At 36.2% G+C, this 25257-nt stretch overlaps 1 protein-coding gene across 9 annotated transcripts in view; it reads right to left on the reverse strand.

Annotated features, from left to right (window-relative positions):
• Positions 1–25257, reverse strand: part of LOC147831095 (uncharacterized) — a 208457-nt gene that overhangs the window by 153457 nt on the left and 29743 nt on the right. The window contains exon 3 of one of the 9 annotated variants that reach the window (XR_015525064.1): positions 1284–1379. The exons of 7 other annotated variants lie outside the window; for them this stretch is intronic. The gene's annotated coding sequence lies outside the window, so the exon portion shown is untranslated. Of the gene's footprint in view, positions 1–1283; positions 1380–20734; positions 21696–25257 lie in introns of those variants that run through there. One more of the 9 variants, XR_015525059.1, reaches the window with a different exon arrangement.

Here is a 25257-nt window from a genome sequence, read left to right on the forward strand (position 1 = left end):
TGTAAATGGGCCAGAAAGTTTAACCTGGTGCCTTAAAATCAATCTGCTGCATCTGACGCTATTGCTGTGTCTTTAATATTATGTAATAACCCCAGGGGTCGCAATCCAATAGAACTAGTAACTATAAGCTACTATAGTAACTATAAACGTATTTTTTTCTCTTCAGTAGGTTGTGGATAAAATATGGTAATTCTAATGGTTTCTTAAAAATAAATAAATTTTTCCTGCGACCCCTCGGGGAGTCCCGACCCCCGTTTGAGAACCACTGCACTAGAGGATGGTATGACACTTAACTACTGGCCGCTTACCTCCATATGGAGGGCTTTTCTGTTGTTGCCAGTTTGTTCAGTAGCTCGTCGGCAGACTTGAGAAGCAGAGAGGTGTTGACAACAGTGACGAGGTTCGAGTCCGATATAGAATGCTTCCAGGAAGCGCGTAATACAAAAACAGAAGCCAAATAAGTAAATAACAGGTAGAGAATGCTGTAAAATCTGAAAACGTGGTAAAAATCAGGCAGCCTCGAGAGCTTTTTTTTCTGGATTGTTTTTTAAAACTGTCGGTTGGGTTTCGGGAAGTGGGTGGGCGGGTCTGTGCTTTTGAAATACTATTGGTTGGGTTTAGGGGAGAAGGAGGTTGGATCAGTTAATTAGTGATATGCCAGAAGAACAGGCACGAATGGCATTTGTGAGAGAAATTTAAGACCTCAAAAAGCATACACAGTGGTCTCTTGTGGATTTGCAAAAACAAAAACTGCAATAAAACATAGCTCCTGGGACATATTTGGCACTCTCCAGAAATGTATATAGCGGTATGTTTTCAGAATGAGCCCGGATTGGTTTCTGCTGTCTTTTACAAAGCATGAAATCTTTTTGTTTCTGAATCTTTTTAACTTTTTGTCCTCCACATGGAAGAAAACTACTACATTGGATCAACATGAGATTAAGTAAATGATCATTTTTAAATAAGCTGGTCCTTTAGACAGAGGTCCCTTAAATTCTTATTTCGGGACCTAAATCAAAAACGCATTGCCTTTCTGATGGAAGGAGCATAAACCGAGGAGAACAGAAACATAAGATCATTAGCTGACTTTAACAGCCATGAAAGAAAGTGCACAAAGAGATGGTTTACGCATCAAATAAACACAGAGCTCATCTGAATTGACAGTGACAAACACAGATTTGACATGCAAAGCACAGGCACAAACACACACAAGGGAGCACACATTCAGCACACACACACACAAATGCTTCTAATATCAGCCCAAATAATAGGGCTTCAGGGACCTTGTTATCCCGTGCTTTTCTTATCCGCAGTGCATAAGCAGGCATCTCGGTCGCTCATCTCTGAGGCATCTCCCTGATGAAGAGGATGACACCTGTCTGATGCCACATCAACACAAACACACATTGTTAGAAATAGGAGAGGTTTCCTGGTAATTGGCAGGCGATATAATAAGGCTCCATAACTAACATTTCTCCTTCCATAATCACTTTTGCCTGTTGAAACTCTTATTACTTATTGCACAATGTTCTCTGTAATGGAGGAAAGAGGACAGCGTGTTGTGCCATCATGGGTGGGCAGAGTTGTTAATGTAAGAAACTAAGTTCTAACTTGTGCCTTTTAGTGGCAGTCTGATTCTTAACACAACAATTCATAAAATTATTTTTGAAGTTAAAAGTTGATTTTTTAAGCCTGCATAAACCAGAAGCTGTGTTTTTATTATTATTGTGATACAGTTCCTAGAAAAAATAAATATTAAATGAGAAAACAGTGGGCGTGGCTTGTTTTTTACTACTGCGAGCTGACTGAATGTTATAAAGTAGGCATTTCATTCAGAAAAATCGGGAAAAGAGTTTTGGAAAAGATACTACAACTTAACACAATGGTCCTCAATCTTTTTATCACCGCGAACCAGTGAACCCTTGACAATTTTACCAGAGGGTGTTCACGCTGCATCAATCGTTTTCTCAGAGGATGACAAGTTGACACTCTGATTTTTCATTTATGGACAAAAATTCAAAGCACTGCAGTGTTTGGCTGTTCTGTGTTTGTCTAAGATAATTAGTCCACCGAAATGTGTATATTCCTGAATATAATGAACGGTCAGTTCTTGTCACGTGACTCACGGTGTGCTCCTCGCAACATTAATTCAACTGGGTGCATATGGAATTCGCAAGCGCGTCAAGCCACTTGTGCGTGCACCTCCATTGGAAATAACAAACTTGTGCAATCTTTAGAAAAGACGCAATATGTTAACGGCCCCTAAAATCACGCCATCATTTGCGATCTCCAGCAGTTCTCCAGCTGATCTTCTTGCACAGACATGGTGGATTCACCTGATTTGTTGACACATGGGTTGCGGATCTATTCCTTGGCAGTTTGCGGGTCCTTCACTTGGCCTTTTCCTCTTAGCAAAGAAACTTTTAAAAGACTTCTGTTTCTTACTCATTTTGCTAGCTTCTGGGTTAAATTTTGGCACTTAGGTGACCAAGATGTAAGCGAGAGAATACAGTCATTTTTTAAAAGTAAACAATTTTTCAAAATTAAAAGATCATTCAGACTCAAATAATAAATAAAATGGAAACCCTGCTGAAAAATCCAGCTTAAACCAGCCTAGGCTGGTTGGCTGGTTTTAGCTGGTCAACCAGGCTGGTTTTAGAGGGGTTTTGGCCACTTCCAGGCTGGTTTCCAGCCATTTCCAGCCTGGTTTTAGCTGGTCAGGCTGGAAAATGACCAGCTAAATCCAGCTAAAACCAGCTTGACCAGCCTAGCCAGGCTGGGAGCCCAGCCAAAACCAGCTATGTCCAGCTTAAACCAGGCTGGTCAAGCTGGTTTTAGCTGGATTTAGCTGGTCATTTTCCAGCCTGACCAGCTAAAACCAGGCTGGAAATGGCTGGAAACCAGCCTGGAAGTGGCCAAAACCCCTCTAAAACCAGCCTGGTCGACCAGCTAAAACCAGCCAACCAGCCTAGGCTGGTTTAAGCTGGATTTTTTAGCAGGGTAATGTTTTCTAGTACGGCCCAGTACCAACTGATCCATGGACTAGTACCAGTCCACAGCCGGGTGGTTGAGGAACACTGACTTAACAGACACCTCCTCCTCACAATTTCTGTTTGTTGTCAAAACTGACAGTTAGAGGGGGTTGGTTCAGTATGTTAACTACGCCCAACACTTCAGACATTTTTTTGATTTTTTTTAGATTTTAATGAAAGATTATCTGTCATGGGAATAATAGCACTATAAATAAATGGTGTTACTAACAGCGATACTTTTTTAGTAATGAGTAATTAAATTAATTACAGTTTCTCCCGTTACAACGTCGTTATTGTTTCTGATGATAAAATGTGCGTTACTATGATTGAGAACACTGAAGCCAGCAGCGTCTCTCTCAGTCATAGGACCTATCTTTCTCTGGTGTGTGTGTGTGTGTGTGTGTACGGGGCAGGACAAAGAACTAACCAGTGATGTTGGTTGGTGTGTCTGTAATGTGGTGCATCTGAGAACGTGATGATTGGCTCTACATTTACGTTCCCATCATTTGCTAATCAGCGGCAGAGTACAGTGGGCGGTCATGCCCAATTCACATGGAGCTTCAGTGTCAAAGCTTGACAGAGGGCGTGTCTGAAGTTGGGGCTGACGATCATGGCAGCATCAGCCAATTAAATTAGTCTGCAATCAGCTACTGTCTGAGCTGGTGTATTTGCATAAAGCGATCAGACTCTCTGACGCTTCCGTTGGCGCCTGAAAAGTTGAGAAATCCCCCACTTCTGCAGCGAGCAATGCCACTGAAGCGGTGCATACGGATCTACAATGCAGTTCGGCAATGCCTGAAGTCACCCCTTCAAAGTGAATAGAAAGCGTTGACTCTGACGCCCTGTGTGAATGGGGCGTCACACAAGCCAACACACGGTCAGTGGCACACACCAACAAACAGGAGTCAGAACGATGGCAAATCCAACAAGTTCAAGTTCACTACTTTTCCCTCGTTAAGGTGAAAAGAAAGTATGTTTATGCATTGTGCAACTTACTGTATGCTCAGGGGAAAAATGTTGCTCTGCATCAGTGACAAGTTATTCTAATCTAATGAAGAACCACACGTTGCCACATAACTATTGGCTACGTAGATGATAACGTGAGCTCTGCTACCAAAGGAGGAGACAAAGCCACGACAAAGCAAACAAAACTTCAACTTTTTACACCGCAAACACTTATTAGCCAGACAGAATTAAACTATTTTATAATTATAATTACTATACTATACTAATAAATATGAAATCTACTATAGATATATCGTTGAGGACATGCTGCTGCTGTCTCTCACATTATCCCACAAAATAGTGTAGATTACTGTACAATGTTTTATATTTATTTAATAGTCATTTGACAAATTAGATTTTTTTTTTTTAAGTAATGCAATACTTACTTTCCCTGGTAATTAGTGACTTCTATAATTATGTAACTCAGATATTAACAGTAACTAGTAACTATAACCAACTATTCTTTTAAAGGAACATGCCCAACACTTATGATTACAATGGGCAAACGACTGCACATGCACGCATGAATTGTTCACCACAAAGCTAGCAACGTGAGCTAAAAAAAATCCAATGGGTAGTTTTGATTTAATTTGTACTTTAAAGTTACTTCATTAGTCAGAAGTGGTTCATTGACAAGATCATATTAAATCTACAAAAGGTCATCATGAATACCAAGTGATAGAGGGAACGTATAAACATTTAAATAGAAACCGTATTAGAGCCTACAGACACAGCATTAAGAGCCTACATTGTCAGGGAACAGCAAAGATTAAAAATGCCAAAAAAGTCGAACGTTTTCTTACTTCAGCCTGTAGCACAATGAGGTACTGGATCAGATCCAATAGGTAGGGGACATGAATGCACAAGCAGTTGTTGCTAGAAAGAGAATTGTTTATATAAATTTTTTAATTAACCATTACATTGTGTGTTACTAACATCTACACCTACTCCAACCCTAAACCCGACCGTCAAAGTAGCATGGGTGATACAATGTCCACTACATATTGGACCTGATCAAGTACACCATCGTGCTACAGACTGCAGCCAGAAATAATCAGGAGTTTATAAGTGATAATTTAGTGGTGTATCAGTTTTGACCAGTAGGTGGTGCTACAGTAAATTGAAGTGGTGCAGCCAGTCTGCTCTGACAAAAGACAAACACATAAGGTTTTGTGTCAATTTGCAAAACTAATTTGTCTGTTTCTTCATTATTCATTTACAACAAGGCTTGTAGATGATCTGTGTTGGATTTGATGAAAATCGAACCAATCTGCTGGACAGAATGTTTAGTGCAATTATGTAATAACTTGTACTTATGTTCTCAGCATCATTCAAGACATTTATCAAGACCAGAGTCATGATGAAGACTGGTAAATCATATTTAAAGCTATTACCATTTTTAAAATTCATTTGTGACCACAAGCTGGTGCTGCTTTGTAATAGAGGTCTGCATTCCCGCGGCTGCACTGCGGGAGCCACGGGAACCGGCCAGATATCTTGCAGCACGGGAAAAAATTTCCAAATAGAGTGCATTAGCAGTAGGTAAATGGTGTAATTTGAACGGGAGCGGGCGGTCTAAGAATATCACTCCCGGCTCCCTGTGTGTGAATGAGAGAGTGTGATGCTGTGTTTAGCTTGAATATAAGTGATATACTGAATATAAGCGGGAGCAGGCGGGTTTGGACTAAAACCTGACGGGAGCGGGATTAAAAATTGTGTGCCGCGCTGATCTCTACTTTGTAACTTTTTAAAGCAACACTATGCAACTTTATCTCATGGCGCTCTTTGTGGTTGATTAGCACAATTGCCTGTTCCCAGTGTCATAACATTGCTGTTGTGCTGGCTACACTGTAGGAAGTAGAATTCATCAAGACAAATTATTCTACCACTGATTTCATCATTTATAGTGTGTGTGTGTGTGTGTGTGTGTGTGTGTGTATGTGTATATATTTGTATATATTTATATATTTTTATTTATTTATATATATATATATATATATATATATATATATATATATATATATAAATATATATATATATATATATATATATATATATATATATATATATATATATATATATATATATATATATATATATATATATATATTATGAGTCATTATTTTAAGGTCAAAAACTTACATAGTGCAATTTTAAGCCAAATCAGAATGATTCAAAAGTTGTTATAATGCACATATGTGACAACACATTTAAACAGCTGGTGGCGCTAGAGAGTTTAAATAAAAATAAAAACAAACTTGCTGTGATTTATGTTCATACTCTTTAAATGTCACACATTTTTACTATTTGGTTCTAGAATTCCAGAGCGGAAGTTAAATGTGTACACTGAATGACATTTTAGTGGGTGTCTATTAATCATGGTTAAAAAAATATTTCAGTAATTTGTTGCTCTGAAAATTCTAAATTACACAGGATGCATTCTAATGTCCTGGTGAATTTTTTTCTTTGATTAGAGATTACAAGGGCATAAAAACTGTACATGTAAATCAAGAAACATCCATTTCGATTTCAAGGTGACTTAAACCAACGATCAGGGAATGTTCTAAGAATATAAAAAAACATGTAAAAGGAAACATTTTTAGACTGAATAAACATCATAAACTCATGATTAAAATCATAAGCTGGGAAGCCAGTCAGATTATTTTATTCACCCCAATGAATACTGAATGGCAACCAATACAATGCGTTCAATAACCTCACAAATGCATTACATATTCTTCTCATACATGAGGCAGAAGATTATATACAAAGAAGAGTTCATGGAGGTGGTTTGAAGCACAGATTGTTTAAAAGCACATTCTGTCCTTAAATGCTCATTAACCAGCACAGTGCGCCTCTTAGAAAGACACAACTCATTCAAAGAGCATCGAGTCACATTGAATGTTGTTTTCTGCCAGCTTGTGCTGTACATGGTGTTTGTGTAGCAGAGATGGAACAACGGCACCACTGAGACTAAAGGACTTTTGATAGTAAAAGCTTTACTGCAGACTGTCAATGTGACCTTCAAAAAAAAAAAAAAAAAAACCCAACTGGCGACAAAGATATTTCAAAAAGACAAAATCTTCATTTGTTTATATTCTATTCAAATTATTGTATTTTTTTATCAATTACTTTTTATATCCATGTGCATTTAAAATTTTACACATAAACTAAATATACTAATTAATTAATTAATTAATTTATTTATTTATTAATTAAGAAAGAAAGAAAGAAAGAAAGAAAGAAAGAAAGAAAGAAAGAAAGAAAGAAAGAAAGAAAGAAAGAAAGAAAGAAAGAAAGAAAGAAAGAAAGAAAGCATTATAATGCAAAAAGAAGGTGATCACAATTCAGGAGCTTTCTGAATCCAAGAATGCAGGATGTGTTCACATCAGATGATCCTAATCTGCCTTCCTGCACAATCTAATTAAGAGTGCAAATCTCAAATACAATGCAGGACATAAAAGAAATCCCTGATAACCCACAGGCAAGCCCAAAACCATAATCTCATGCAATTGCTCTCTTATATAGACATCAGCACACCCACGAACCTCTTAGTAATGCTCACGAATGAAGTCTGAACTGCAGCAGTGCTACAAATAGAAGCAAACATGCTCATTCACAGAGATCATTAATTTGATCAGATGTTCTTCAACTAGGATCATACGTTACTGCTATGTTGCTTCTTAGACTGCTGTACATTTAATAACGATTTTAGATTATGGTTGTACGATTATAGTTTAAGAAATAATCACGGTTTCACAATTATTACAATTATTATGCCTTCAGTTATTTCAAACCCGACTAGTTTAGAAAATGAGATGAAAACTCCTTGGATTTTACAGTGTTATTTACTGATGCTCAGTAACTAATTAATACAGCACAAAATAATATAAAAAACAAGCTCTCTTTGTGCTTAAAAATAAGGGAATGTTTTTGACATTTAAACATAAATAAGTTTACACTGTAAATAAATGACAGAACAAAAAATAAATAAATAAATAAATAAATAAGGATAAATAAAAAAAAATTGTATTTGTCTAATGCAGGGCTTAAAATTGCCATGCTCCCAACTTCAAAAATGTAGGAGCACCGGAAAAAAATTAAGAGCACCCACCAAAAATGAATGAGCACTACTGCAACTTGTATATTAATGGATTTTTTTTGTATTTGAAAACAACATAATTTAGAACTAACAAAAACCAGAAACTTGGTTTGACTTCTTGATTTTTTGTGCAATAATTCCAAAATGAATGTCTAATAATTATAAAACATTAATGATGACGAAGATGACAGTAATACTAACAATGAATTACATTTCTCATATTCATGCTGCCTTGAATGTGCTTGAATGAGAGTCATCTGCTATAAAAGTCCTACTGTTACTTTATGAAAAATAAATCTATGGTTTGCATTAAACAAAAATGAAGTATTGCAGTAAGAAATATTTATTTTGCACTATTGTTTTATATGCATGTCAATTTACTAAACAGAAAGAATGGACAAAAGAAAGTAAGAAGTCTCACTTCTGCACCTCTTTAGCGCAATACCATTGTCATCAGCCGCAGTTTCAGTTTAAACTTTGTAAAGGTGAACTTCTTTAGCGACAATGTAAACATTTGCGCTGAACTGGCGGTAAATGCAGCGCATCGAGATTCGGGCCATTAAACAACTGATCCCTGCCGAGCTCTCCCCGAAATTACTCAGTTGATCTCGGCTGGTGAATCAATATTTACCACGATTGCTCTTATTGGTGCCATTATTTGTAACTTTATGTGGGTTTGCAAAACCTTGTACTGCTTCTACCTCAGACTTCAGCCGTTTGCAGTTCCCGAGGTCACAAATGCCCCGTCATCCCAACGAGGTGCACCTGAAAAGTTTGAGCTCGCTGCATCGCGTGCGCGTCCCTCCATTGGAGATGACGAACTTGCACAAGCTTTCCTCAGTCATAGTTAATCTAGTGTGCGAGGTTCTTAGTCTAATCGGCAAACTAGAGTGCAGTTTGCATAGCTGTTTAGTTGCAGCAGTTTTGTTCCGTGCAGAAACGCGGTGTTGAGAAGCCTTCATGATTAATTAACAGTGACTAATTAAAGCAGGGTTAATAGTGAAATCGGTTAATCATTGCACCCCTAACATTCACATACTATAACTACATACTAAATTGGAGCATGTATATCTGCAATGTAATATGCGTATTTGTTGTATCCCTGGTGTGTTGACTAATATATTTATTAAATATATGTTTAGTTTTTTTCAATTACATTTCACTTTCGATGTATTTTCAGCGGCTTCCTAACCTGCTTCAGGATCCCAAATGACCTGCTAATTTTTATATGCAAAGTACAAGTTTAGATTATTTAATAAAATAAATATCTGAAAAAGGCAATATCTGGTATTACAATTTCAAAAGGAAACTTAATCATTTTGCGTATTGTCCAAAAAATTAGTTTGCATTCATATGAATAGCAAAGTCTACTAAAGGAGGTCGAGCCTTCTTATTTGTGGCTCCTAAACTGTGGAACAGCCTTCCTGATAATATTGAGGTTCAGACACACTCTCTCAGTTTAAAACTAGATTAAAGACTTATCTTTTTAGTAAAGCATTCACACAATGCATTACATAACAGTATGATGCATGAGTGTGCTCCATGAGGGTGAGTGGTCTTGACAAACCACCTGTAGGACACACTCCTTAATGCACCACATTTTGTTAGAAATAATTAAAGGCTTTACATGTTTGTTTCTATGCTTGTTTATGTAACTGCTATTTTGATTTATAGCAATCCATTTTTGCATTGCCATTTAATATCTCTTGTTTATATGCATTATGAATAGCAGCTACGCTAATTATTTTCTTTGTTTTCCATTTTCACCTGGGGATGCACATTCTGAGGCCTCTAGAGACTGTGCAGCAACATTGATGGGATCAAAGATCTGTGAATAGATGATGGCAGCCACCGAGGACTTTTAGGAAAACAAATACACTCAATACACAAACACACTTTAATAAACATGAACACATAGACCTCACAGATATGCTATAAAATTAAGGTTAATTATGTCTGTATATAATAACTTGGTCCCACTTTATATTAAGTGTCCTTAACTACTATGTACTTACATCAAAAAATAAATCCAATGTACTTACTGTGTTCATAATGCATTTGAGAACACTTGTGGTGCTTTTGAGTTGGGATAGAGGTAGGGTTATGGACAGGTTTGGTGGTATGGGTAGGTTTAAGGGTGGGTTAAGGTGTAAGGGATGGTCAACAGTGTATTTACAAATGTATTTACAAAAGTTAATTACAGAGGTAATTACATACATGTATTTAATCAAGCATAAGTACACAGTAAATACATGTATTTACACAATAAGTACATTGTAACAAACTATTAACTCCTGTGTAAGTGCATATTAGTTAAGGCCACTTAATATAAAGTGGGACCAATAACTTTTATACAACAGTTCTGTCTGGTTCTTAAATCTGATCAGCTGATAGTTGTGCGATATTCTGTCTGTAACAGCACTTGTACTGCCTCTTTACCATTTTGTATTACTCTGCCCACATACAGCAGCAAGGAGAGGACACTCTACAGTTTAACAAATATTGCTGCTGTTGGACAACCTAATGTACTTTTAAGGCTTTTTAGTCGAGAATGCAGTTGTTTAGATGGCAACTATGCAGTTTATTTATAAGGATAGTGCCTATTTTAAAATATTTATAATTTCAGAGCATCAGACATTCAGTGCATTGGCATGAGTCCTTAGGTGAGAAAAACAGCATTTTCTCAGCGTAAGTTTCAAACTACAGCAGAACAAATGAAGTTTCACAAACTAATTTCGAGAGGAGCATGTGATAATGATTGAGCACAACTGGCTTCTTATCTATAATCAGTAATAATCCAATCAGAGTGATCAAAGCTTACTATAAATGGATCATTTTCTCCCTACTGCTTTATCTTCGTTTTGGAAGTATCCCCCCTTCTGCCCCATCTCCTCCTTTTCCTCCCTTTTCTAAGGGGAGCTCTCGAGACTTACCTGATCTCGTATTCCCTTATATGCTTATTGACCGGGCAAGAGCCCTGGGCTCAAGTATCTCTGAGCTCAGGGTTCTCTCCCAGGACAGCATGCCAAACCTGCTATAAACACTAAGCATATCTAAGGGGGAACTCTTGAAATCATTATAAATCAGGTGAGTGTCACTCTCTTTTGTATTGCTGTATTTATACCACAGAAACTGGTAAAGTTTGCTCTTTGCTTTGGCTTTTTTGGGGTTAATTATTGTGAAATCCTGATTTCAACAGAGAAATACTGAAAAATCTCTGTAGATTGATGGTATTATATGCCGTTCAGCTTCATAATCTTAAAATGTGAGCAAAAATCACCTTTTTTGTCGCCACTTTAAACATTACGCTAGAAAATCATTCAAACACTAGCTCTAAATTGATGTTTGTAAAATGACAACGATTGACAACAATGACAAGTTCCTCTTACAAAAGAATTTTGAGACTCTGTGTTTGTGACCTTGTACCAATGCATGCCTCCTACCAGTGCCAATATAATGCCACATCCCACTGCTACTCGTGTGATATTGCTCATTTATTTGATTGTAACTTTAGCTTGATTTAATTGTAATGCAATAATGTTCACCTTTTGTAAAGCTGCTTCGAAACAATAATTATTGTAAAAAGCGCTTTACAAATAAACTCGAATTGAATGAACAGGATGTAATTTTTAAAAGGAGGCATGTTTCCTAACCCTCACTGAGGGGATGAGCAAATCTTACCAAAAAGTTCGAATGACATTGTACAAATGAATACAGTTTAGCCACTAATTCAAATGTACAAATTGCCATGAGATTGTGTTGTATAATTTTGATTTTGTAATTAAAGTTTACAACTCATTTACTTTTTCAAAATATATTAACTGTAATAAAAATAGTGTGACTTATCTATGTGAGCTTATATCTGGGTTTAAGGGTTAGTGCGGGCCTCAGAACTGGTAGATAAAGTCAAAATTATTATTATTCTTTAAAGAATAAATAAATAAATAAATAAAACACTTTTATATACAGTAAACCAATTATCAACCTCATGAAATCATTTACATGATACTCAGAAGAGCTGTTGCTATACCACTTCTGCCTGATTATGCAGATTCCTTGAGGGTCTGTGACTGGAAATGGGGGGATTTTGTGGCCCTCTATCCCCCCCAAACACTGGTCAGGGCATTAACTGCATCTCTGATTGCATTTTTATCTCCTGCCGCAGCTCTGTCCTCCAAATGTGAACTGCTAAACTGATAACCAGCTGATCAGGCCTTACTGGACCTACCAGATTAGAAAAGCCCCACTGATTATAAAACACACTAAAACGCCGAAACACAGAGAGAAACCTCATTTTACATGTTTTTACCAAAAAACAAGTTAAGAAAATAAGTAGTGAGGAAGACAAAGAGCAGGCCAAACACGCAGAGATCATTTTAATGATACAAACCCTCCACCCTTGGAGCAGATCTGTGCCAACAGAGCTCTAATGGATCTGCTAAACGCTAAGCTCGAAGCATCTGGCCAGTTTGAGGCAGCTCATTATTCAGAAATCAATAGCGTAAAAGAGAGAGAAAAAACATCTCCAGGTTTTATCAGCCGGCCTTATATCCGCTTGTTTTAAGAATTTACCAAAAAGAAATAAAAAAAAAACTGCTGAGGCATCACAAAGCTAATTTCCTGAAATTCTGTCCTCTTTTAAAAAAAGGGCTTTTTAAAGCGAAGCCTAACAGCGTGTGAGTAATGAGCACTTTGATTTCCATTTGTCGAAGAGGAAGCGGGTGCCGTATTTCTCTAATCAGCAGATGATTTTAATTCGTCTACGCTCTCCTGCCGTCTCCAGGACTAATACTCTGTTTCACTGCCTTAAAACGCTGTCATGCAAGAATAATCGCTGCAGATTTAGCCGTGGAGGCCTATAATACCTGCATGGTGAAAGCTATCTGTTATTGTTCTCTTTCTTAGTGAGTGTGCTAACATGCACATTCTTAACTCAATTATGCTTTGGAAGCCGACAATGCACATGGTCATGTAAATGTTTTAATCTTTTTTCCTTAGGTCATGAACGGCTTGAGTATAAACTGTTTATCTCTGTAAGATTTTTGCCACATATTTTGATTTGCATGTAAATTTGCTTGCAATAGTTTATTAAAGTGAACGTGTGATATATCACAGGAGTATGTTCTTAGACATAATTGGTCCTAGTCTTGGTCCTAGACTTTTAACTTTTATTAAACACAAAACAATATATTCTGAAGAATTTCAACATTTTTATTAGACCTCTGTTAATTTTTTCCTAATTTCTGTTTAATGGAGAAGATTGTTTCAGCACATTTCTAAACATAATAGTTTTAATAACTCATCTCTAATAACAATTTAAAATAATAATTTATTTTATCTTTGCCATGATGAAAGTCGCGGGCCGTCGCAGTAAGCTTTTGATTCTTCTAAAGCATAATATACCATAATATGTTTGCAGATATTTAAGAAGCATGCCTACTGAACATTCTTGTTTATCTGAAAAACAAAGCTGAAGTCAGATATTCTGCTTTGAAAATTGTCTGTTACGTGCCAGAACACTGTCTTTGTTTTGGTTCTTTTAAACTGCCCACTGTCACTTCAACCAATTATATTTCAGCACCCCGGAAAACTACGTATTTAATTTATTCAGTCAGGACGGCTCTCAAAGCGTGTGCCCACGACCGAAAATGCAACCTCCTGTGGACAGCAACAGCCCCGAAATGAGATGCAGATTCAGAGTTCCACATGAGGTGCTTATTAATAAGCAGATAATATAAATATTTCAAACATAAACATTAGATGATCAGGTGAATTGGCTGCAATTTGGCTGTTTGCACCAGATGAAACAAGACAGAAATTAATACACCCATTCAGAAGCACAGAATATGCACTCATTCACAAAATGGTAAGATTTATAATCGAATTAATATATTCTAAACATCTTTAACATTAGATTAGATTTTTATTTTCAAGATCTCAATCTAATTGTGTTCAACTATCTGCTGCTGCTTTCAGTAGTATGGCAATAAATGTCACTTAAAATGTCATTCATTAACTCACATTATTAGCATTTAAAACTGAATAAAACACATGAGGTGATTATAGTTTATCCTGTTGTTCACCGAAATAGAAGCCATTTCTAAAATAGAAATTTGAAGAACTAAAATAGAAATTGGTTAGGACAAAAACTCTTTTTAGTATGCAAAAAAATTTTATTTTATCACGTGCTGTTACTTTTAGTTAGAAAACTATTTAAATCAGCCGTTAGGCTTGATAGTCAGGCATACCCATGTCAATCTGGCAACCTTCGCTTGCATGTGTTCTGATCCAGGAGTGCAATACCTAGTTCAACCACTGGGTGTCAAATTCCATACTGCATCTTTAATAAAGGTAATCTCACTCACAATTAATATAAAGATGAATTAATCTTTTGTTTTAATCCTAAAGGAAGACTGCACTCATTTTGTTTTTACTAGTAATTCATTAATTCAAAAAAGGTAATGATTCGCACTCAAGTAAATGCTTGGTACTGTTTTTATTTTTTCTTTCTCTTACATTCTACGGGTGATTAAAAAACACAGACGTTTCGGCACAATGCCTTCCTCAATGCAGGGCAAGCTTCAGCAACTCTACTAGCAATTCATTATCTTGTGAACTGCTAACATACCTGGTGTAAAATAAAATGTAACTTGAAAATGCGAAAACATTGCATGGATAAGTTTTAATTATTTTACTTCATTCGTTTACGCTTAATGTTGTGGAATGTATTCCTTGTGGTACTGAAAATGGTATTGAATATCGATATTTTTCAAGGTATTGTATCAAAGTTGGAAATTCCAGTATAGTGACAACAGTAATAAACCAGGAACATTTCAATATCTGATTTTTGAGAGTTATAACTGTATTAGAGTGCATGATGTAAACCTGCTCTATGGGACTTGCTTGGCTGGTGCCTCTAAAAAGTCAAATTTTCCATTGCTTGTGTACTTCTTATCTTGTTTCCTTTAAAGTGAATAACAAAATGACGTCATCCGCCAGTGGAGAAGCAGCACTGTACTTTGTTTTACGACTCTGAAAGAGAAAAAAAAAGCAAGAAAGACAGCGCGTGTTTGGGAGTCAGACACATCAATGTGAAAACATTTCTGACAGCGAGACGTCTCCTCTGGGACAGACATCCTGAAGAAAATGCGCACAACTCATTAAAAACAGCTCACCGGCGTGAGCCATAGTCTTCGCAAAATATCTTTGCTTTGGATGTTGTGCTTGTTATTTGTGCTAGACTCCACCTCAAATTACACACAAACCTGAGTTTGAGCGACAGCACGGCTTCCTAAATGGCAGGACAAAATTTTCACAGACAGCTTGTCAGAAACCGACAGTATTTGCACATTTGCCACACAGATGCTCATCTGCTAAAGCCTGAGAATGAAACAACTGTGCTTAAGTATAAAGATGTAATATATACAACCTGAGCATATAAGGTAATATTAGCAAGACAATTATATCAACATGTAGTATTAATCTAGATCATTTGTAATACTTTTGACTACCATATTAAAATAAAACACCCTCCTATAATATTATTCAACACCTAATTTGTAGACAACTTAACTAGAGAACTTAGAAATGGCAATATAGTGGGCTAACATTGGCAAACAGACTTAAATATTTATCTTGTACTGTATACTTTACATATAATTCAATAATTAAATATTTACAAAACTAAATAGGTTGGTAGAACTTCAGATAGAGAGATAGATTTCTTACTGAAAAATAACATAATAAAAAGTAATGGCAGCTGGGATTGCCAGAAAATTTAAGCAAAACATTTTGTAAAATCTGAATATATTTTAAGAAGTCACCCCACAAGCTCAAGAACATACTAGAATGTGTTTTTTTGTCATTCACACAAACCAACCTGATTTAACCAAGTAGGACATTTTCCTGGATTAACATCTATGTTGATCCTGAAACAACATTCCAATCAGGGATATGTTTACCGTTTATGTTTAGGCTTACAGTTAGGTTTATGCACTTTTACATTAATGATATCCAACTATTATTCCCCTCTGTTTTTGGGAATAATTTACAGTTATGGTTGGGTTTAGGGGTAGGGAATAGATATGGATTACATTTTTGAACACAAATGATGTTTCAGGATCAACATAGATATTGATCCAGCATCGCATTGTACGTGGCAAAGTCATGATGTGCAACACAAAACATTCAAATCAAATCAAATCACTTTTATTGTCACATTATTAGCAGCATGTGTGCTATGATGAGTGAAAAGCTTAGTGTATTCCTATAATACACAACATTGAAGTAATGCAATAAATGTCTAAAGCAGTAACATTAAAAAATAATTGAATGTACAAAAGTCATACAAAAATGCTAAGAAACTTACATTTTTTTAAACAAAATATTAAAATACCAAGTGCAGATGATCATAGGAATGTCCATTTAGTTTTTCACTGTTAATAGATGAATTTGTTTTTAAATAGACACTTCAGAAAAGTACTGTTTATAAAGAGATTATACACATTTGAGTGATTGTACATGATTAAAGAATATTCCTGCAGATCCATCAGCTTGCCTATTATTTCCTATCTCACTACTGTTACTTTTATTCTTTCAAATGCTAGGCTAATAGTTCTATAGCAGAAACATCTGTCATCTAGAAAGTGGTTAAAGAACTATTTGTTAGCATTGTACAACATCAGGAGAAACATATTTCATGTAAATTTGGACTAATTTATTTCTTCTTAGCCCATTGAAAAAAAAAAAACTTGGAATTAAAAAATTCCAAAACCACATTATACTGTAAAGCTTTGTTTCCACTGAGTGGTACAGTATGGTACGGTAGGGTATGGTTAGGTACTCTTGGTACCTTTTGGTATGGTACCCTTTTGGTGGGTGTAGTGTGCGACAAAGTTGCAGGTGACGTCATTATTGCTCGAAAACAAGTCAAAGCAAAGCTGAACCACTTGTTAGAAAGTAATTACATCATTCTGTGTTCAAAATAGTCCAAAAGGTGATGATAATAATTAAACATGGCAGTTTGTTCATGTTTTAGGTTGCTGAAAGAATCATTTACTTCTTTGTTTTTTCCAGCTTCTCCTTAGTTTTTTCTCGTGCATTACGTTTGTCAAATTCTGAAAGGATCCGACATCAGAACCCAATGTCAGTTCAACCTCAATGTCCAACATCCAACCTAAAATCAACAAAAATTTCAACATCTAATGATGTTACAGCTTAATGTTGTGTGGACGTTACCACTATGATGTCTATAAAAAAAATTGGATTTTGAATGCCAAACCCGATGAATTAATGTCAGTATTTCACGTTAATATGACGTTGGTTTAAAAGGGTGGTTCCGAGTGTATTTTCGAGGCTTGGTTGTGTTTTTAAGATGCAAAGCAATGTGTGCTCATGCTTCATTTGTGAAAAATCACCTTTTTTCCCATATATCTTACTTTAATTATAAACAGCTACTCAGCTAACATAAAAAAAAAAAAAAAACGATAATCAAATTCCTTGTTCCTCCTGCCTCCTGCCCTCAAGAGGTTCTGATTGGTCAGCTAGCATACTGTGATTCGCCAAGAAGCTTTTCTGCTATAACATTACAGTGTATCTGTCCCTTCACTGCTCAGAGTGTATGCTCGTAACCTGAAAGGTTTATGACATCATTAACCCAGATGTATTTTTTGTAGTCCTCAAACTTCATTCTTCATTCTTCATTTACAGCTAACTCTGTAAAAGCCAATGTCTGTCTTTGCATTGAGCTTTGAGCGTATAACATTCAGAGATGTTGTTTAAGTTCTCACAGCTACTTTACACATCAACTAAAGTTTAAAATATGATATCGTAGTGGACTATACCTTTAAGATGTTGGCTTGATGTTGGATTTTGGTCACTCTCCAACACAACCTAAAATCAACCAAATATCAAGGTGATTGGACATCATTAATGGACGTCAAAATAACATTGCTCATAGACGCAGACATTGAATTTTGGTCACCTGATGTCATGACGTAAATCTAACCTAATATTAACGTCTTATGTTGTGTGCCTGCTGAGTATACACATCAAGACCAACAGCAACAAGGCCAAGGCGATTTAACTATTTTGTCCATTCATAATGTTCTTGACTGCAATAAACTAAAGTATATACTGTAGTTGGAAGTCTTTTCTAGAAAGTGCTCCCTGGGTACACTAAAAAAAATGCTTCTCCATAATATTCTCCCCTACAACAGCTACTGTAAACAGATCTGCAAAAGTCAGTTACTGTATTGCTGGCTGTCTATATAAGCTCATGTTTACGGTATATAATAACAGAAGAGTGATAAACCTGTGTTAATGCAATAACAATGTGCTCTGAAGTGGCCTTGAGAATCTCTGAATTGGTTATTGTACACAAATGCTTCAGTAATTAGCTTTACATACTGCACACATAACACCACTAAAGCAAACAATGCTATTACAGGATCAAGAGTGAATATCATCAACCTCCTCTTAACAATACACAACAGAATTTAATTACATTTTCTTTTAGCAAATCATTTATAATAAAGCAAAAATATTGATAATTCTACAGTATATTCGAATATGTACAGAAATAAAATTGAAAAAATTCAAGTTGAGTTCCTTGACTTTATCGTGAACTAGAAAAACACTTTTAAGGCTTAATCATTTTTTGCATAGTATAGTGCAATTTACATCCAAACTATGCTGCAATGCACAACCACAAATATACACTCGCCAGCCACTTTAGATCTAACCCTAACCCTACTGAACTGCTAAAGAAAATATATATTCAACCAAGCATATGGTAGACATCCTAATGCATTTAGACAAATAGACAACAGTTTAAACTGAGACAATTTTCATACAACCATCTGTAGAGTTCACAGAGAATAGTGCAAAAAATGAGAAGATATCCAGAGAGCAGCTGCTCTGTTTGAGTGAAAATGCCTTGATGATGCCAGAGGTCACACTGTAAAAAGCAATTAGTTGACTTAACTTAAAGTAAGAAGACCCATTGCATGCCCTTAAAAACAGTTAGTTGACTTTACTTAAAGTAATTAAAGCTTTTGCCGTAAATTAAGTAAATGAACTGTGCAGGGCAAAGCAGTGCCGCAGTAGGTAGTGCTGTTGCCTCACAGCAAGAAGGTCGCTGGGTCGAGCCTCGGCTCAGTTGGCTGTGTGAAATTTGCATGCTCTCCCTGCATTCGCGTGGGTTTCCTCCAGGTTCTCCGGTTTCCCCCACAGTCCAATTAAATGTGGTACAGGTGAACTGGGTAGGCTAAATTGTCTGTAGTGTATGAGTGTGTGTGTGAATGTTCCCCAGAGATGGGATGCGGCTGGAAGGGCATCCGCTGCGTAAAAACTTGCTGGATAAGTTGGCGGTTCATTCCGCTGTGGCGACCCCGGATTAATACAGGGACTAAGCCGACAAGAAAATGAATAAACTGTGCAGAGTAAGGCTTTAAATATAGGAAAAGTATCTCTTTTTTTCTAATCCGATTTAATCATTTATGCTAAGCTAAGCTAAAAGTGCTCCTGCAAGATACAGAGTTCGGCTGAATGGACTTGAAAATGTTTAAGTGTAGAGGAGTGGTGAAATGAGGGTATTTCCCAAAAAAAATGACAGTGTTTCTTTAATAATCCCAAGTTACAAAGGTTTGATAACTTATTTAAGTACAGTAACTAATCTCTTTTTACAGAGGACAGTAAAATGACCAGACAGATTTGAGCTTATAGAAAAGGCAACAGTAATCCAGACTACTCATTACATCAGAGATCTGCAGAACAGAATCTTTAAACTTTGAAGAAAATGATCTACAACAACATAAAAAGAGACCAACCAAATTTGGCTTGGAAGATAGAAGCCTGGAAATGGTTGCCTGGTCTACTGCAACATACATATACTGTAGTAGTGTTGTGATTTGGTGAAAACAATGAAAGCAGGGATCCATCCTTTCTCTCCATCAGTTGTTCGGGCTGCTGCTGATGTTGTAATGGTGTGTGGAATATTTTTATGGTACAATTTATGACCATTAGGACCAACTAAATGGGTATTGTTGCTGACCAGCTTCATCCCTTTATGACCACAGTGTACCCATTATTAATCCCAGCAGGAGAATGAGCCATGTCAAAGTTCAAATCATCTCAAACTTGCTTCATGAACATGACAGTGAGTTCACTATCCTCGAATGACATCCACATGCACCAGCTTTAAACCCAAAGTCACTTCATGTATGCACAGCTGACAAATCTTTACCAAGTGTATGATGCAATCATGTTAATACTTAAAATCTCGGAGAAATGCATCCAGCATCATTCTGAATACAATAAAATGCTGGGATCAACACAATCGATTTGTGTTGCGACAACATGAAGGAATGAAGTTAACTTATTTATTACTTTTTTACAAGATTAAGGGATTGAACATGAAACAATATTTTTTTCTCCTCAAAAACTCAAGCTCATTTTCAATAGGTAGTTTGAACAAACAGCACGTGTAATGTTTTGAGTGTATGTATGTACATTGAAGAGTTAAGGCCAAAATGGGGTCCAACCAGGTACTTGCAAGGTCCACTCACTTACATACATAAATTATGTAACTATTTATAGGTCTTTTGTTTGGTAACTGTTTAGGTTCCATTTGTTAACATCAGTTATTTTAACTGAAGTAAATGTAATGACAAATACAAAAGCATTAATAATGCATAATAACACATTAAAATCATAAGCCATAAATGTTAAAAAGAATGGTCAAAATCAAAAATCATTCATACCTAAAAAAAATCACTTAAATCACTTTGATTTTAAAGTATTAACTAACATTAACTAATGAGACTTCATTGTAAAGTGTTTATTAAAAAGTTAAAACATTTATTCACACTGAACACACACACACAATAAAGCAATACAATATGTTTTGGCATTTCTGTGTTTGGTATTTATCTGTACAAATCTTTCTATACCTGTTAAAAGAATCTTTTTTGCAGCTTAGATCAATATCCTGATAAAAATTTGATGGCAGCAGAAGTCTACTGCTGACCTATTAACACCACATGTATAACACCTATACATAGCCGCTCGATCTACCACAAACCCTGGAAAAGATGCTGCACTGATCTCCATGAACTCACCGCACAAATTCTGAAAGCAATTTATTACGTCCCATTCTCTAACACAACATGACCCACTTTCCTCAATAAACATACACACACACACAGAATAATACACAGGGGAATGAGCTGTTTTCATACAATAATTTTGATTACTTCAAGGCCAGGCGGCTGTGTAATTGGTCGTATCTCTGTTCCGCCCTACAGGGGTTTCACTACGGTTGACAAAACGGTGCAAAAACTGTCACTGACAATTACCCAGAACCAATCGCGAGGTGATAATGAAATGTTTACAAAAGTGAAGTGGTGAAAAGTTGTCTATAGTCTTATAAACTGTGTGGGGTGCTGGATGAGTTGGGGGTCTGAGTTTCTTCCTTTATTATAGCTTTCGCAAAACCCCCCATCATCTGCTTTGTTGTCCCACGCATCTCTGCAGCTTTCGGTTTATGCCTGCAAAGACTTCTCCAACAGAGAGAACAAATAAAAACAACATCTTACTGAAAAGAGACAAAAATAGAAACCCACATGCAGAGAGGCTGTACACATGTGGAGAAACTTGCTTAAGGTTATTAGTAAAGATTTTTAAAACACTTTCAACAATATAGAAGTTTAATGTACAGTTGAGCTCTTTCAACCAAAGCATTTGGAGAACATAACTGTGCTATGTACCTTAGTTTTAAATCCTTTTCGTTGTTTGACTGAACACACACTGACTGCAAAAACACTTGAATTTCATAATAGCTAATGTGATGACAGAATGGCAGCTTAACAAAGTGTGTTAATCACAAAACATTTCCGAGTATTGTTTCTATAATGTGCATTAGCACACACCTGTTTTTCTAGAGCCCTTGTTTTGGAAGCATTTATAAAAACAAAGTGTGTAGATAACAAAATGGAGAAATAAAACTCTTTGTTTTAAAGTTGTTTGCTGTATCTACACTGCAAAACCCAAAAGTCAACTTTATCAAATAAAATGAGTGCAGTTAACTCAAAACTGAAAGTTCATTCTACTCATTTGAAAAAAGTTTTGAACTCAGTGTTGAAGTTAATAAAATAATTAAATACCTCATTACTTCAAAGTAATGGAGTAAGTTCTCAGTACTCATATAGATAATTTTTCAAATTAATAATTTGAATAATTTTCAAATTTTCAAACTCAAATGGTTTGTAGCAATCGGTTTTCTCAAACGGTTTGAGTTTCCTTAACTTATTGGGTTTTACAATACTCAGTTGGGTTAAGTTCTCTCCATTTATTGGGCTTTACTGTGCTCACATTGCTTTGTTTACTCAAATGGATTAAGTTCACAGTACTCATTAGGATTAGTTTTTGAACTTAAATGGTTTGTTGCAATCGGTTTCCTCAAACGCTTTGAGTTGCCTTAACGTTTTGGGTTTTAAAGTGTACAAAACCAATACAATTTTAAATTTAGCATCTACCTACTTCTCTGCAAGTTTTAAATGCGCTAAAATGTCTGTACTTCTCCAAAACAGAGCTGTCAACAGCTTTTAATCTCTTTACACAAGTGCTTGTCAAAACAGGAGTTTTCTGATTTTGTTATCTTCAGTAGTTTGCTGTTTTTCTTCTTCTTTGTGCTCATTGTAAAAACAACGAGAATGGCGGTAATTGTATTTATACTAAGGTAACCACAGATCAACCTTGGTTTAGGCCTGTCACGATATCTGTTTTTTTTTGTTGCACAATATATTGCACCAAAATATATTGCAATAAAGGATATTATTGTCATTTTAAGGCCAATTTATGCCACTCATTATATAATGTCAGAATGACATAATAACATCATAATGCAAGGACATTCTTCCAAAGAACACATAATATTTTATTCTTAAGAATATTTAATCATAGTCATTTTAACAATGTAATAATTAGGCTTTGGGGTGGCGTAGTGGCGCAGTGGGTAGCAATGTTGCCTCAGAGCAAGAAGGTCATTGGTTCAAGCCTCGGCTGGGTCAGTTGACATTTCTGTGTGGACTTTGCATGTTCTCCCATGTGTTGACATGGTGTTTTCTCTGGGTGCTCCAGTCTCCCCCACAGTCCAAAGACATGTGCTATAAGTGAATTGGTTAAGGGTTAGGGTCCAGAGTGTATGTGTGTATGAGTGTGACATGACCAGCTAGGAATGATGATTGGTGTGTTTGTGAATATGGTTTAACCAAGAACGTGATGATTGGCTAAGATTAGGGTTGGGTCGATAGACGATGCCATAATCCATTGCCGATGGCCAATAGCCATCACAATGCTGAGCCGGCATCGCAATCCTCCGCCCGGCCTCCCTCGCAGCAGCAACCCACTCACGAAAAATACACACTTAGGCCCCATTTACACTAATATGTCTTAGCTTTAAAATGGCATTTTAGAACGGAAACAATCCACATCCACATTGGCACTTTATCTAGCATTTCTGAAAAGCCCTCCTTCCACACTATACCGCTCTGCTCTGCAGTGTCTGAGCTCCAGCAGTCAAATCAGAGAGCAGTGCACGTCGGACAGTTTATCAAGGATGTACCGCTGGATCATGTTTTACTGTAGTTGTTAAACGTGATATTTAAGTATTGTTGTCTCTATCTAACGACTCTTTGGTCTTTTGAATCTCAGGTAACGTGTCACACCATCAGTACACTGCTTCAACCTTTCACTTTCACATTTATACTTAGTAATTTTAGTGATAACCTCAGATAGTGTTTGTTGACGCCATTATAACAACACAGATCACTCTGCCTATTCATGCCAGTGTCCCATGGTAAAGTGATTGACAGCTGGCAATTTGTGCGCAACTCATCTTTATTTATTTATGATCTGGTTATGGGTAAAACAAAGACCAAGCGGGTGAAGTAGGTGAAACGGTAGGCTACATATAATTAATTTGTTATGACCTAATTAATTATTTATAATTAATTCATAGCCCCCTATGACGACGATGCCATCGTCCATCTCGATGTTTCAACATCGCTCAAACCTAGCTTAGACAGAGTACATTTCCATCATTCGCCAATCGGAATAGGAGTAGTGGAGGTGTTCACACACTAGTACATGCACACAGTCAGTCGCACACACAAACGAATCAGAATGATGGCCAAAAAAAGGTAGCTATTGCAAACTGGAAATGTAAGAACTACTTTTCTCTTATAAAGTTCTAAACCATCTGTTGTGCTTTATTGTGCAACTATAGTAATGATAGTATTTATAATAGCGTGTTAAATTTGATGGTTGTCTCTCACATTGTACAACATTAAAAAAGTGTATATTCGTGTACAACGTTTTACATTTATTTTTATAGTCATTTGACGGATTAGATGTTTTTTAAAGTAACGCAATAGTTACCTTTACTTTTAATTAGTTACTTTTATGATTATGTAGCTCAGTTACTACTTGTGAAAAGTAACTATAACTAATTACTCATTTAAAAGGAACGTGCCCAGCACTGATGGTTACAGGTTTCCAGCCTTCAAAATATATTATTTTAGTTTTAAAGAACAAAAAAACACAAACTGAAACAAGTCAAGATTATTAATTAATATAATAGTATAATAAAAATAATGATATGCTTAAAATAAAACCATAAGCGCTGAATCAATACTTACTTAACAGCAAGTGTCATTACTTTTAGCAATGTCTCAAAATGAAGAATGGAAAAATGTATAATTGCTTATTGTGGTGTCAAACAGTTGTAGCAGTAAATAACGTCATTATTAATTACTGAATTAATTTAACCAATGGGGGAGAAAATCAATTTCGTCCAGTCAGCTGATTTTAACTACTGAACCCAGACCATTCTGACTTAACTCTGTTTAGTTCCACACAATCACACAAGAGTTGCCAAAGTGGCAGGGAAAGCCGTATAGGTGAGAGCTGATAGAGATGAATTAATCTTTTAATGGATGCTGACACGACCACTGCACTGCCAAACAGCCAAAGGACAAACGGCACACAAACACACACTCACACAAATCTCCACCTCTAACCACTGAGAAATTACACCTTGTCATTTCACATACGCCCGGG

Source organism: Danio rerio, chromosome 24 (assembly GCF_052040795.2).
Source record: "Danio rerio strain M-AB ecotype USA chromosome 24, GRCz13ab, whole genome shotgun sequence".
NCBI lineage: Eukaryota > Metazoa > Chordata > Actinopteri > Cypriniformes > Danionidae > Danio > Danio rerio.